The 16514-nt window shown below is 48.9% G+C and overlaps 1 protein-coding gene across 12 annotated transcripts in view; it reads left to right on the forward strand.

The window, feature by feature from the left end:
- The window catches only part of chst8 (carbohydrate (N-acetylgalactosamine 4-0) sulfotransferase 8), a 139371-nt gene that overhangs the window by 60539 nt on the left and 62318 nt on the right, over nt 1–16514 (forward strand). Inside the window, exon 2 of one of the 12 annotated variants that reach the window (XM_081716192.1) lies at nt 15790–15932. The exons of 10 other annotated variants lie outside the window; for them this stretch is intronic. The gene's annotated coding sequence lies outside the window, so the exon portion shown is untranslated. Of the gene's footprint in view, nt 1–8874; nt 9000–15789; nt 15933–16514 lie in introns of those variants that run through there. One more of the 12 variants, XM_081716193.1, reaches the window with a different exon arrangement.

A 16514-nucleotide genomic window follows, 5' to 3' on the forward strand; every position in this document is an offset into this window, starting at 1 on the left:
TTAAGCTCATCGAGCATCAGAAATTTAGCTCATTTTCAAGCTGTTATGTTGGTATTGTGCATAAACCCATGAACCCTCATGTGTACAAAATAATACAATTTAACATGAGCATTGAAGCCTGGCTGGCACACCCTTGTGTAAGCAGGTTGTAGTGCATCCCTTACTAGTTCAAGCACTACATATATTCACAGATTTATTTCAATTGTGTGGAAGTGCAAAGAAACAGCAGTAAAGCACTTAGTCAATAAATCTCACCTCACAGCAACAATGTTCTCAAAACCACAAACCAGAGAGAAAGGCTAGACTGAGTCAAATCCAGAGAGAAAGGCCAGGCCAAGTCAAAACCAGAGAGAAGGGCCAGGCCGAGTCAAAACCAGAGAGAAGGACCAGGCCGAGTCAAAACCAGAGAGAAGGGACAGGCCGAGTCAAAACCAGAGAGAAGGACCAGGCCGAGTCAAAACCAGAGAGAAGGACCAGGCCGAGTCAAAACCAGAGAGAAGGGCCAGGCCGAGTCAAAACCAAAGAGTAGGACCAGGCCGAGTCAAAACCAGAGAGAAGGGCCAGGCCGAGTCAAAACCAGAGAGAAGGACCAGGCCGAGTCAAAACCAGAGAGAAGGGACAGGCCGAGTCAAAACCAGAGAGAAGGACCAGGCCGAGTCAAAACCAAAGAGTAGGACCAGGCCAAGTCAAAACCAGAGAGAAGGGCCAGGCCGAGTCAAAACCAGAGAGAAGGGACAGGCCGAGTCAAAACCAGAGAGAAGGACCAGGCCAAGTCAAAACCAGAGAATGTAAATCACCAGGCAATGACAAATCCAAAAGGAACAGACAAAAGACAAAATCTGAAGGGATAAACAAGGTCAGGCAACTTAATACAGATTCAGCAAGAAACGCTCTGTATGCTCTCGGAGTCAAAGAGTGAGTCCAGCATGCAGGCCTAAACAGGCAGCTGTGGTATGAAATGGCTGTGAGAACTTCCATGGTGAGTACAGGATTCTGGGAGTGGTTGTGGATGGAGGCTAGAGTAGTGTGACACATGGAGTTCCCGTAAGTTCTCTGTAACTCTGGAACTGGAACTTCCCGTAAATTTGTTAGCATGCACAGATTTGCTCCCATTAATCCCAGGCTGTTGGTCGCCTCCTAACACCTATCAGTGCTGAGCCTCACTCATGTATGTGTTCAGTGAGATTTGGTTACAGGTGGAAGATGGCATCACGTTCTCTTGAACAGCTGTTTTTTTAAACGGCTACATCCACTGAGTGACTACCCTGGGAATTCATCCACAATTACTGCCAGACTGTCTGCAATTTTCCTTGGGAAAACAGTAATCATACCGTGTGATCCCTGGCTGAGAGAGCTGCACAAGCCCTCCCACAGAGACAGAGAGAGAGAGAGAGAGACAGAAGGAGACAGAGAAGAGGAGAGAAGTTGAGAGACACAGATCGGGGTCAAAAAAGGGGACTCTTGGCTATTAGTATTGGATATATTAACCACACACACACACACACAAACACGCACACACAAAGAGGGAGGAAGGAAGGAACCACAGAAAGGAAGATAAAACTATACCGATGGAAGGATGTTTGGAGGATAGGAGTGCACTGGCCACCCACTGTGTGCGTGTGCATGGGGGGGGGGAGGGCAATGTTCGTTTCAGTGGCCCTCAGTGAGTAGGGCTCCACCCTCCACTGCCTGTGCCCCGACCCCTGGAGCATGGCCCCGCCTTCCACCACACCCCTTGCTTCAGTGTTTGCTCGGCTGTTCTGCTGAAGACTTCCTGGGCTGCAGGTTTTCTGGGCTGCTAGGTTCAGCTCCATTAAATGCCCGTAATGTCACTGTGGAGCTTTTAAAGGTGCAGTGGGAAATGTTTTTAAAGGTGCAGTGAGTTGGATATGCCAGTTTAGATGTAATAGGGCATAACAAACGATCAGTGATTATTTAAGGATCACAGACTGCCGTTTGGGAGTGTAACTTGTGCCATTGTGTTTAATGTTGCAGCACTAATGCAATACTCCCTTCTGATTTGTCAAATTGGCAAAAATACAATAAAATTAGATGAGAAATTCTGAAATGTCACTTTGCCTGTCAGTAAGTCCAGTGCCTCACTGCAAATAAGATCCATCTCACTTGATACGCACATGCAGGCCAGGACCTGGAACTGTGCCCGAGATTCACTGTCGGGTGGTGTAGTTGAGCAGGATGCTGGCGTGGCTCCACCTGTTGGTGGAGTGCTGTGTGTTCTGTTCCCCGTGAGAGGATCAGGCCAGGGAAGCCTAAACTACCTGCCCCCAGTGCCATGGTGGAGCTCAGGACTCCGCCCCCAGTCCCATGGTGGATCTCAGGACTCCGCCCCCAGTCCCATGGTGGAGCTCAGGACTCCGCCCCCAGTCCCATGGTGGAGCTCAGGACTCCGCCCCCAGTCCCATGGTGGAGCTCAGGACTCCGCCCCCAGTGCCATGGTGGAGCTCAGGACAACCCCCCAGTGCCATGGTGGAGCTCAGGACTCCGCCCTCAGTCCCATGGTGGATCTCAGGACTCCGCCCCCAGTCATCGATATACGAGGGCCTTCTGTGTACGACCCCCCACAGCCACACTGAGAACTGATGGCTGTTTTCCCATCACTTTCAGTAACCTGAAATTTGAAAGAATCACTTCGTAAACCTGCCCATATGGTAAAGTAGGGTGAATCCTTTCTGGTAGATGCAGCAATTTCTGACTTTGGAACAGGCCACAAGAGAACAGCTCTGCTCAAGAACATCAAGATTTGTCAGGAGTAGGAATGGAGTCCGTCGACACCTGAAAGGTTCCAGATTTCTTATTAAATGCTGAACTGTGTGACCCTCTGCTCGCTTTGCTGACCCTTGGGAGATGAGTCAGAGCAAAGCTGTATGACAAAGCTCACATAACACACTTCTATGGTCCCAGCAGCAGAGATATCTGCCAAGCTGTGTGTGTGTGTGTGTGTGTGTGTGTGTGTCTGTGTGTCAGTATGTGTGTGTGTGCGCGCGTGTGTGTGTACGAGTGTTTGTGTGTGTGTGTGTGTGTGCACATGTGTGTGTGCGTGCGTGTGTGTGTACGTGTGTTTGTGTGTGTGTGTGTCCTACTTTACTAATGAGCCTCTGGCGCCCTGAAAAGCCAGCAGCACAGCTCTGGAATAAATGAATCCCGTTTCATAACATCTTCATTCCCCGTTTCCCTGCCACTCCTCTCATGCCACCTCATCTGGCTCCCCACCCGGATTCAGAGGGGCAGTACGTAACCCCCCACCCCAACCCCCGGGGGGTGCAGAGCAGGCAGAGATAATGAGAACGATTCAGGAGTGATGGGACAGGTCGACGCTCGCCGGATTAGCATTTTAATAGGATGACCATGGGTAGGACGCGTGCTGATGACCTCACAGGTGACAGCCGGACTATGTAAATGATTAATTACCCAGAATACATTAGGGTGGCATGCTTGTTATTGGGATGGGCAAGCCTCTGTCTGCCTCTGAACATCTCGATATTATCTGCACTCCTTCACCAGTGCCGCCAAACGCCAAACATGTCCGTGGCAATTAAGAGGGAATTAATGAGATTTCTGGAGGTTACGTTGGGTAAGTACAGCCAGCCATGCCATTAAGGCCCACAGCTATGCCTCGGCAAGTCATTACCGCCCTGCAGGGGACGTTCATTGTAGTGCGTTGTGGGGTTAGGGAGAGATGGCCAATGAGACAAGACTCATTAATGCATGTCCGTTGTGTGCTTCATGTCTGCTGAAAGAACAAAGCACATTACATGGCTTAAGTTAACAAAGTTTGGGAAGTTAGGTGCTAATGAATCGACCCTTTATGGGCATGCAGTGAACTGCAGCAGCTTCAGAACAGATTATCTCTGTGATATAATGAATGCTTTTATGTTTGCAATAAAGATTCCAACTGAAGATATAAACATGAAAAAGGGGGAAAAAAATCCCTCCCTCCAGTCTCTACCGGTACACCTGGCACTGGCACGCGGCCCGTCACCTGCTAGATGGCCACACGGCGTGTCCTGCGGCTCCTAGCATGTACGCTAGCCAGCAGCTGCAGCGGTGAGCGCAGGGAACTTAACCTGTCATCTCCGCACTCTACGGGAACGTTTACGTCCATCGTCCCAGTGTTTTCCTGGGGACGTGAAACAGCCAAACAACTGAGCCGCAAAAGGGCTTATTTACTACCCTAACAGTCAGGAGAGAGAGTGAGAGAGAGAGAGAGAGAGAGAGAGAGAGAGGGAGAAAGGGAGTGAGAAAGAGGGAGATAGAACGATGGAGAGAATCTCAGTAAGGGAGAGTGCAGAGATGTAGTTAGAGCTACATGTGTTCCTGCTACTGAGGGAAAGGCGTCCTGACTGCTGGCAGTGTTCTGAGGACTTTAGGCTGTATGTCCTTGCAGGAGAGAAGGGCGTTCGGGGTGGTAGAGTGGGCTGCCTTGGCACGTCCCCGGATACAGCGGCTGGGTGCCTGGGAATGAGCAACTGCGTAAACCCCGCCCTTATAGAGATGCGGAGAGGCGGAGCCACTCAGACGTGACGCACCACATGCCATCTGACCCGCCACCATGACTGCACAAACACTGCAATCTGAAGTTGATAGTGAAATAGATTTTCTTCCGATTTCACTATCAGTTTTCATGGTTGATAATAATCTTGATTGCCCATCAAAACGCAATGAACAGCTGCTAAAGTCGTACCGTCCTAACGGGTGTGCTCAGTCACATCCGGGACAGCTCCGGTTTCTCCGCACTGTCCCAGGTCATCTTCGGTTAACTCTCCGGGGGAGCATTAGGGAGGCAGGGATGAGCTGAACAGCCCTTCTCAGCGCAGCACGAGGCTCTGGAGGGAAGGACTTTATTTAAGGAGAACGGAATCCCATCCCGACCTGACTCTGACTTGGCTCCGAACGGAGCGGCTCCAGGCAGGAAGGGCCTTCCAAGTGTTTGGAGTTGCCTGTACGAGGCTACAAATGTCTTGCCAGGCTTTTGATCCATAAAAAAGAGCCAAGTGCCTGGAAACACATGGCACCAAACAGGAAAACATTAGAAGCCCCTGCAGGTCTGGATAAGCACGCGTATGTAACGAGCTCCCGGAGACCACGCCTGGTGCGCGAGAGACGACTGAAGATGCTGTTTCGTTTGTGCTTTGCTAATTATGCTAATTACACTTCTAATTAGTCACCGAGCCCCAGTCAGTAGGAGGCCAGAGCGATATATAGGAGTTTGGGGAACTAAGTGATTTTGACAGGGAAGCCCAACATTAATGCCCCTAAATTAAAGAGTCAGATTAGAGGGTTCCAACTACAGCTACGTGCCGAGAGATGAGTAAACACACTGCAGAGGAAGTGGGTGTGAAAACGCAAAATCAAACATCGGCTCCGCAGGACCCCGTGGAGTATTATTGTTCTGCATTGTGTAATAATCCATAGGATGTGTGGCTGTGACAAGTGCATGCACACATGACGTGCATGCGTGCATGCATGCAAGCATACGTGTGAGTGTGTGGATGTGACGTGTGTGCATGCATGAACCCGTGTGTGTGTATGCACATGTGTGTGTTCAAGGCTGCAATTTGTTAAGTAAACCAACTCCATGGCAGTAAGACAAACAACAAAAAAAGCTGGGCTGAGATTATAAGGCCTTATCTTGCTCCTCTCAGAAAATAGTTATTAGAAATGAAATTGCATAAGATGTATTTATAATGAGGTAATTAGCATATAAGTATATATGGGTCATAGGAGGTCATGTTTGATCTCACAATGGTTTTCAGATCTGGAAGCCAAGCCTACAGGGACAGAATGGGACCAATCTGGTAGCATCAGAACAGGATAAAAACATATTACAGACACACACACACACACACACACACACAAACACACACGGTGATGGGGTGACAGACAAGGCAGAAATCTGCACCTCAATCAAAATTGTAAATTTCTGTAAACACACACACATACACACACTCTCTCTCTCTCTCTCTCTCTCTCTCTCTCTCTCTCTCTCTCTCTCTCTCTCTCTCTCTCTCTCTCTCTCTCTCTCTCTCTCTCTCTCTCTCTTTCCAACAAACAAGTACACAGAGATAAGAGGACATGAGTCAGGGCTGTTCAGACTGTAGTTAGTATGAGTGTATTAGCACAGAACGTCTCTCACTGGGGAGTAAGGGCAGATCGCAGCCAAATTGTCTCATTAACTCGGAGCCTTTTTCCCTGTGCAGTAGCGCTGCTCCCTAGCAGTCCAAAACAAAAACTAAACTAAACAAAACAGCACAGAGCGGGGTTCACTATCAGAATGTGCAAGGGCATGGGTGCTTTTTAAAGTTCTGGAAATGGCGGAGGGTTGTGGGAAAATGCAGGAGTGGAGTGCCAGACGCGTGGAGCTGGATTTTGGGTGCTAACCTCACTGCAACCCTGCTCTCTGCCCTCCGAAAGTGTCTGCTGACTACTTAGCAGAATTTGCTGAACGAGAACAGTGAAGAAAAAACACACTGTTTTCACACACTTATCTTCCCCAGAGCCACTGCTGGAAAAAACACTGCAGCTGAACACTAGCCGTGAGCTGAAATGAATGATCCCGAAATAGAATGGGTGTGTGTTTGTGCTTTAATTCACAGCACAGGTACACTGCACAGGTACACAGCACAGGTGCACTGCACAGGTACACAGCACAGGTGTACAACACAGGTGTACAGCCCAGGTGCACAGCACAGGTACACAGCACAGGTGCACTGCACAGGTACACAGCACAGGTACACTGCACAGGTACACAGCACAGGTGCACTGCACAGGTGCACTGCACAGGTACACTGCACAGGTGCACTGCACAGGTGCACTGCACAGGTACACAGCACAGGTACACTGCACAGGTGCACTGCACAGGTGCACTGCACAGGTACACAGCACAGGTACACAGCACAGGTGCACTGCACAGGTACACAGCACAGGTGCACAGCACAGGTGCACAGCACAGGTACACAGCACAGGTGCACTGCACAGGTGCACAGCACAGGTACACAGCACAGGTGCACTGCACAGGTGCACTGCACAGGTACACAGCCCAGATACAGGTGGGCATTTGTAGCATGCTTGTGCCCAGGCTGCTCTTCCTGTTCTAAAAGTAAATAAGAAAATCAGATTCTATATTGGTTAAATCAAGCAACATATGGCTGTGAGTTCTACTAAACGAGGGCTAATTGAATGAGAACACAGTCACTGATGAAGCGGTAGGAGGTCATGAGCAGCAGACCATGCAGACAGATATTCCTGTGGCCAGCTAACTGCTTGGGGTGTGCTAACATGTCATCTGACTGGCAGCTATCTGGAGAAGGCAGTTCTCCGTCTCTCTGTCTCGCTCTCTCTCACCCCCCCCCCCCACTCGCTCTCTCTTTCTCTCTCTCTCTCTCTCTCTCATATAAGTGATAGGTGACAGGTGAAATATTAACCAACCCACCGGAATCTTCCCACTCCTCAGCTGCTGATTAAATTAGGCAATTCATTTTATTCACACACACACACACACACACACACACACACACACAAACACACACACACACAAAGCACAAATACGTACAAATGCATTTACAAATGCACAGAAGCACATACATGAAACAAAGAGCACAGTCATAAACACACACGTGCACACACAAACACACAAAGCATGCTTATGCACGCGTGCACACACACACACACACACACACACACACACACACACACACACACACAGGATGCAGGATGATCAGGACCAGTGGGGCAGATGGGCAAAGTATCTGACTCACCAATACGGGTGGCCAGCTGGCTGCCTGCCTGTTAGCTGAGGCAGAAAACAACACCAGCCAGAGTAATAGAATAAAGTCCTGTAATGAAAGCTGCAACTCTCTCCTGCAGTTGCACTACCGCAGGCATCCGAGAGCAGCTGGGCTCTGGCTGTCCTCTCGGACCAGAGCCGTGGGCCACCGGTGCCCACGGCTGCAGCTGCTCGCTTCAGTCTGCTCATCCGGAGCTGGAACCTGGACCTCGTTCCATCTCACTCACTCAATCGCAGCTGTCACACTTCCCCTGTTCTGCTCCAGGGACACCCTCGCCCTGATCCAGGGACAACTTTACCCTGATCCGGGGACACCCTTGCCCTGTTCTCCTCTGGGGACACCATTGCCCTGTTCTGCTCCGGGGACACCCTCGCCCTGTTCCGGTGGTGAAGCGGATTAGTCTGTGTCTTAAGGAAAACCCTAGGAAGTACCGATTCAGGAGGAGGCACACACAGTTTCTTTGGCAACGAAGATCAACATGCCACACACTCAATGTACGGAGAGTAGGACAGGAATGATAAAATCATTGTGACACATAAAAACCTGCACCAGAATCTGGAGGATATTAAGATCCCAGATTTCCATTTATAATGGATTTCCGTGTAGTTTATAATAACAGATGAAATATTCTTCTAGAAAAGCTGATATAGCAGGAACAGTTGATGTCCTGCCAGGGAGCTGTAAGACCTGATCATTTGCTCCTGGCTTTCAGTTCTGATCTTTCGTATTTGGAGGGAAATAATGGTTTAATCCACCATGGAAAAGGGGACAGCAGAGGAACGGGCAGAAAATGTCTCCAATGCACTACTGACCGCACCACCACTGAGCGGCGGTCTGGGGTCGCTCACCGCACCACCACTGAGCGGCGGGCTCGGGTCCCTCACCGCACCACCACTGAGCGGCGGGCTCGGGTCCCTCACCGCACCACCACTGAGCGGCGGGCTCGGGTCCCTCACCGCACCACCACTGAGCGGCGGTCTCGGGTCCCTCACCGCACCACCACTGAGCGGCGGTCTCGGGTCCCTCACCGCACCACCACTGAGCGGCGGTCTCGGGTCCCTCACCGCACCACCACTGAGCGGCGGGCTCGGGTCCCTCTCCGCACCACCACTGAGCGGCGGTCTCGGGTCCCTCACCGCACCACCACTGAGCGGCTGTACTCAGGCTGAGACCACTCTCTCTTCCACTCGTAATGTGAGTGAACCTCCAACACAAGACAAGAAGATCATATCACAGTATTTATATTTATATATATTACATGAATTTATATTTAAATTATATCACAGTATAAGCACCTGCCTCAAAAAAGAGAAGAAAACACCACCTCACAGGTCAGTGTGAATATGGCTTAAACAGACATGAAGAGTTCAAAGTTCATACCTTTGTTCAGAGCCCAGTATTTTATCTGATATTTAAAGTCGCCCATTCAGTGTCAGTGAGAGCAGTTTTTATGCTTCACGTTATCTTGTTGCATAAAGACCTGTGAATGTTACACACAGGAAAGGCCTTTAATATGCTGGAGGCATGTCCGAATCCAGCGGAAACTTGCACCTGTGGGAGCCTGGAACCGTGATTGAGAGCCTAGCCAGTGGCAACAGAGAGGCCTTTGTGTGTGTGTGTGTGTGTGTGTGTGTGTGTGTGTGTGTGTGTGTGTGTGTGTGTGTGTGTGTGTGTGTGTGTGTGTGTGTGTGTGCGTGCGTGAAAGGATATGCATGCGAGTACGGAGTCTAGGAACGAGGCATTTTCCAGAGCGGAGCCGTCCAACCCGCCACACCTGCCGCCGAATCCAATCGCTTCCTAATCACTGCGTCTCCGCGTCTCCATGTCTCCGCGTTTCCGCCCCTCTCAATATGAGCCCTTAATTGGCCGTCTCTGTGGAACGTCCTTTCATCTGTCCATTTGCTGCTACCCACAATAAATTAAAGCGTCAGTCAAACCTGCCTCTCTCCCAGTGTTACTGTGTTAAGCGCGTTTCTCCGCACGGGACGGAATTCATTCAGGCTGCTGGCGTGGCAGCGTGGGAGGAAGGGAGCGGAAGGATCACGGCCTGTTCGTCTCGTCACTCCTGTCTCCTGTGTCCCGTTCCCGACATGCCGCGGCTGCCATTATCCCGCTAGCGTGCGGCTCCGCACGGGACAAGAAGGGCGCACGGATTAGGCAGGCGGGGATCATGAAGAAGCAAATCACACGTGATGGCGCAAGAGCTTGCAGATACGTGTACTGGAGGAGCACGCCTTGGCAGACAGGGCTGATCACAGGTGATTGATCGAGTGGAGAGTGCCTGATCGATCAAGCAGATCGTGCTCCACAATTCATACTGATCACGGAATCCATCTGATTAACGGCCATGCGGCATTTTCAACGGACTTCTCGTGAAGGATTATTTTATTAGGCTCCAGTAAGCACATAGCAGCATCAGTCATTTAAAGACACATGTCGAGAATATGTCAATAGTTTTCCAGTAGTGTTATTAAAATATGTAGATGTCTATCAAAGGAATCCCAGTCACAGGGCACGTGATGCCAAGCTGACATTAACGCAGTATTAATATTGTAAGATCTTCTCACGACGTGCATGTACAGATGTTTTACTTGGGTCTAGAATTGCAGAATTCAGGAACTTTGATTCACTGTGCTGGTGTGCCGCACGACGCACAGACTCCGTTGACATAGACAACCATTTATTAGAAAAGACATAAGACAACGGCACTCACATATAACATAACCGATAAACACGTTTAACATTAACGTTGTGAATAACACTTAAACAAAACAAAGTTGAACAAAGGCAAACATGGACAATGACCAACCATACTGCCCACACCAGCCTGGGTTTAAATACATAGACATAATGAGACCTAACCTGGTGCAGGTGTGTGCAGGCGTGGTTACAAACAAGATACACAAACAAGACCCTCCCACTGCACGTGGCGGGCCAAACCACGTGACTCGTGGGAGGAGAGTGTTCCGTGACAGCTGGAACGTTACTCGCAGCAAGCGAAATTCCATGTCCCGCCTCTATGTAAATGAGATAGCCTGCTATTGGCCATCAATAACAGGCCACTGCTGGTGGTTTCTAGTAGCAAGAACACAAAGTTGTGTCTTAATTACAACAGATTTGGGATTCATTTTGAAATGTGCAAATATTTCATCACGAGCTTAGAAACAAGCATATACGACATGATTCCAATGTTTACAGAGAATGCTATGTAAGCTACGCAAAACAAAAATGAACTTTAGCAGAAGTATTATGGTCTGTGGTTGCTGGGGACCAATGTAATATTGTTTGCAGAGTTGTACTGCACTCTCCAGATCCCGGTGCCACATTTATATTCCAGACTGCAGGCTAGTCATGTGACCAGTGTTTCTGCTGTCTGATTGGCAGGAGCCCTGCCAAGATGTGTTACCACGACAATGCCAGTATTAGAGGCGCTAGAGGTAAATGTGGCAGCGTGCTCAGATAAAGATAGAGGTGCATTAATACAGAGAAAACCGAGCTGACGTGTGAAATCATGTCAGATAAAGCGGTGATATCTCAGTCTGCTTTGTGTCACCACAGACAGACAGTCCTAAAATCCCTCTACTGCGAGGAGGGGGAGAGCCAGACATGAGAGAAAGACAGAAAGATCATGTTTGTGTGCCTGTGGAAGGTTTTTTATTATGATTGTTTGCCTTGCTTTGCTTTTAGAAAAGGGACGTAAAAGCAGGGCAAGGTGAAGAGGACAGGAACACCACCTCACTAGAGTGGTGCGGCGAAGACATTCAGCTGCTGTGGAGGAGCCCGGTGGAGCTCCACCCGCATAGATCGGGAAAGCCCAGTAAAGTCACAGTGCAGTCGGGGGGGCTGACGGCCCTGCTCCCGTCTCTGATCCGGGGGGTCTGCTCTGTGTCCCTGCGCCTGCTCTTCTGCGTCACGCGACCGCGGGCACGGGTGAGGGAGACCTGCTCCATCGTCCACATCCCTTCCCACCTGGTCTTGGCCGTTTCTCTGTTTGGCCACGCGCTGGTTATGAGCTACGGCGAGACGGCGGAGAAACGTTCCGTCTCTCTCTCTGCTCATCTTTGTCTTTCTCTTTTGCTCCGTCTTTGTCTCTTCCTCACTGTCCCTGTTTTTCTTGAGAGCAGGTAGAAGGGACTCTTGTAGTCCTGTGCTAGGAGAGCTTCTCACTGGCAGGGTGAGCCCGGCGGGCCTGTCAGAAGGGTCGGGCGGTCAGAACCGCAGCGGCCTGCAGCCTGCTGGTGACGTTAGCCAGAGAGCAAAACAAGAACAGTAATGGATACAGCCACCAACAGCCATGATTAATTAAAAGTCATGATGATGTATGAGGAAAGAGATGTAGCACACAGGTGACAGCACACGCAGAGGAGTTGCGGTGTGTGTGTGTGTGTGTGTGAGTCTGTCTTTTTAGAACACGAATTGCAGTCTTGCACTACATGCATTAGAAGGCGATTTTACGACATGTGTGCCACACCCGTGTCCATGTGTTGCGCAATGCCTACAACGGCTGGTGCGGATGTCTCTGGTGGAGACTGAGCATGTGGTCGAGCGACCGCTGCTGTGGGGACGACCGTTCCAACTGGCTTGCCGTGATGGCACGCTATCAGTAAAGACGAGTGGATTGGTATATTTAAAGGAAGCCCTCCTCCACACACCCTAACTGAATGATATAACGGAATGATTGAACTGAATGACATTTGCAAGATTGGTCCATTTGAGAGAAGCATTCCGTTAACTCTGCCACCTGCACCTCAGCCCAAATTCTGCCAAGGTTCCCACAACACTGCCCTGATTGTCTGTAAAAACCACACTGAGCATCCAGCCATAAGTCATGGTACACTGACAGCAGCCTTAAACCACCCCCCAAGACACTGGCTGAGAGCCGATTGGCTGCCTCAGCCCTGGAAGCAGCCAATCACCATTAAGCTGGTTGACACAGCACGGGTTTTGCTCGGTGGTCATTTTTATTGCAGATTCCTCCTGTCCCATAAATCCATGAGTCTCTGTTTCTTTCATGACCCGGCAGTGGCATAGGAGCTGGGGGCCACGGATGCATGTCCCTTGTGCAGAAAGCTCAAAACGGCACTTTGATAGCCAGCGAATGTGTGTGAGGATGAGGAATGTCCTCTGTGTCTGAAAGGTGTGGGGCGACAGCGTATCTGGTTTGACATGATGCCCTGTGTGAATGTAGAAGGGGGGGGGGGGGGGGGGTGTCATAGCAGAGTTAATGGAACATGGCAGATGATAGTCAGAAAAAGATTAATTTACTGTTTTAAAATGATCGATTAATACTCAACAGTCCTTGATGGTTTATTTGATGAAAGTTTAGACTATTGCATGTAGCCAGTATTGATATATGATCTGTGGTGTTATCTCATAAATAATCCAATATTGTTTGTGCCCTTTCAATATCCAATAATGGCATACCCTGGACCTGTATCTCTGTTCCGGGACCCGTGTCTCTGTTGCTGGACCTGTGTCTCTGTTCCAATGCTCCAATGCTATAAAATGTTTTATAATTGTTGTCATGCACTCATAGCCCATAAACCCAGTAAAACTAGTGTGTCGCCCTTACTTTATAGATCGCAAATAACAATGTTCATCATTAAAACAACGAAGTGAGAAGTTTTAAATAGCACACACACACACACACACACACACACACACAATGGCCTTGACATGGCTTCATGGTCTTTATCTCATTCTGTGTCTTGTGATGGATCAGCAGCTGTTGCCCACATGAACCTGTACTGGAGGAAGTGAGACAAGGGAAGACCAAGAGAACCAGAGGGCAGGCAAACCACACTGTAATGCTGAGCTTTAGAACCGGGGTGAACCGGGGTGAATGGACTGAACTGGTTAGTCTTGCAATAGAAAAAAACAGTGCAACTGTTTACCTGAGCATGTGTGTGGTGTGGTGTGGTGTGTGTGTGTGTGTATGTCTACACGCATGCCCATGTGTGAAGGAGTGTGTGTGTGTGTGTGTGTGTGTGTGTGTGTGTGTGTGTGTGTATTTCTACCAGTTCTGTAGTGTGAAGACCAAATGGGAACTCAATGTTTAGAGCAGTCATTTCTGCAGAATGAGAAGGTGTTGAATGAGACATTACGGAAGCATATTCAGTGGACAGTTTCAGTCCAATTAGAACATATACTCAAGAGTATGACCACCTCATTATTTCAAATCCGAATATACAGACCCAAGTAGCGCACACTTCACGGGCTTTTCAGAGCGTCCGTTCCACACTAGCTGGTTCTGGGGACACAGCAGGCTGTCCAGGCCTGTGAGGTTCTGCTCTCAGCTACTCTTGGTGAGTTTTATGGTGAGACCTGTTTATTGTTAAATGTTTTTATTTATTTTTGTTTATTTATTTGCTCCTCTGCAAAATGAATCCCAGACTGTCATACATTCACACTGGGACGATCTGATTTTGCTGGCATCAGTGTGTATTTAAGTTGTATTCCAATATGAGATTGGAAGCACTTTAATGGGAGTCATTTAGTGCCATGCACAGTCATGGTGTCTCTGCCGTGCACGGACATGATATCCCTAAATTGCACAGGCACAGTATCTTTAATGTGCACACTCATGGTAGCTCTAATGTGCACAGGCAAAGTATCTCAAACGTGCACAGGCACGGTACCTCTAACCTGCACAGGTGCTCTCATATCTCATCCTCTCCTGGAGGCAGCAGGGTCGTGATCAATACAGCACCTACCAGCCCACAGCCTGGTGATCTGTCATGAGATGAGACCTGTCTGGAGTCTCCCTGCCGTGGCCATAACAGCAGTCAAGTTCCATCTGTATCAAATAATTACCAAGGCTGCACTCCTCCCGCCCGAACTTTTCTCAATGCAGAATGGATGGAAGCCAATCTCCCAAATCCACTGTAGCAAAGAAAAATAAAGGCGCAGAGTCATTGGTGTGAAGCCCCTCTGTGAAATAGTTCCCCCTGTTATAGTTTTTCCCCAGTAGTGACACCTAGTGGAGGATTTTCTGCTTGCTAACTGTGAGTGAGTGAGTGAGTGAGTTAGTGAGTGTGCGAGTGAGAATTGGAGTAAGTTGCAATCCAGGTTCATGAGGTGTTTTGAAACAAAAGCCACAGAAGGGGAAAAAGAGCAGAAAAGTTCAGTGCTTCAGAGGACGTTCAAGCAGAGTGTCTGGACGTGCATGGGGTCACTGCGCCGCTGCAACGCCGACAGAGCCCCGACGCTTCAGGTCATTAAACGTGAACTGGGGGGGGGGGGCCTTCACCACAGCCCCCGAGCTCACGGGACAATGAATGGATACAGTGGGAATACAGAAGTCTCACTGTTCTCATTGCCAGGTTTGACTAGTTTAGTTTGGTGTACTGTGCCACACATTACAAGTGTGTTACAACGGCAGTTGCTACAGGAAACGTGGCATAGGATATATTGGTAGGATTTTTATAAAAAATTACTAAAAGATGAATTTTGAATGTTAGGAATGTTAGGAATGAAACTAATAATGACATCATAAAGATTTAAAAAATAATACAAAGTGCACTGTGTTATCCACAGAGAGGGCTGGAAGAGCTGGCCTGTGCCTTGGGGTTGATTGTGAAGTGCAGTATTTGTCATGAAGTGCAGTATTTGTCATAAAGTGCAGTATTTGTCATGAAGTGTAGTATTTGTCCTGCTAAATGAGCATGTGGAAACACTAGATTGTTGGCTGAGCAGCAGTACACTTTTCAAATCTCATTACTGCATTTGGTTTTATTGCAGAGTGGTCATGTGACACCTGTTTCCACTGTGTGATTGGTGGGAGGTCCGCTCGCATCTGTTACCTCAATGATGCCAGCATTAAGCTTGGTAGCAGCACACTCAGATAAACATAGAAACACATAAACATAGTGGACGATGTCACAGGGGGCCATGGGGGAAGCGAGTTCATTTCAGCTGCATTCACGATGTCTCCTACAACTGATATGCTCCCATGTGAAAGTGTGTGGGTCTCATCATCCTACAGAAATAGCCATCTGTACACGGGTCCAAAAACAGGACGGCTGCACCTGAAACGCAGAGGAGGAGAGAGAAGGAGAGAGGAGGAGAGAGAAGGAGAGAGGGGACAGTCAGTACTGTTACTCAGACCCCTGATAAATAACAGCCCATGTAAGGACTTTAGATTTTTTTATAACTTCATAAGTATAAAATGAATGAATTTGGTGAATTCCACTGTACTTGGTGTAAATCTTTGTGAGTTGAGCCTGGAGGAGTCATAGGCCAGCACTGCTCTGCAGGTGTACGAACAAGCTCCCACCAGGAGGCGTCACCAGCTGTTCCTCTCACTGCCTCTATTGATTTTACTTACTAAAACACAACAGAGGCTGGCAGGTATTATAATAGAACCTTGATGCACGCCTTGTCGATCTTATGTCTCAAAACAAAGGCTCTAAACTAGCAGGGTTTTGTCTATTTACACTTATGGCATTTAGCTAGTCCAAAGTGACTTACAGTTATGACTGAGTACAACTTCAGCAACTGAGGGTTAAGGGTCGTGCTCAGGGGCCCCACAGTGGCAACAGTGGCACTTGAACCAACAACCTTCTGATTACAAATCAGGTACCTTAATCACAGAGCCACCTCTGCCCTACTGAGTACTTATGTGCAAAGATAGAAGTAAGAGGTGTGGAGCCATTCTGAGGAGGAAGAGAGATGGCGCTTACTCCAGACGACCATGAGCGGACCGACGCA

Source organism: Electrophorus electricus, chromosome 6 (assembly GCF_041902795.1).
Source record: "Electrophorus electricus isolate QZ-2024a chromosome 6, ASM4190279v1, whole genome shotgun sequence".
Taxonomy (NCBI): Eukaryota; Metazoa; Chordata; class Actinopteri; order Gymnotiformes; family Gymnotidae; genus Electrophorus; species Electrophorus electricus.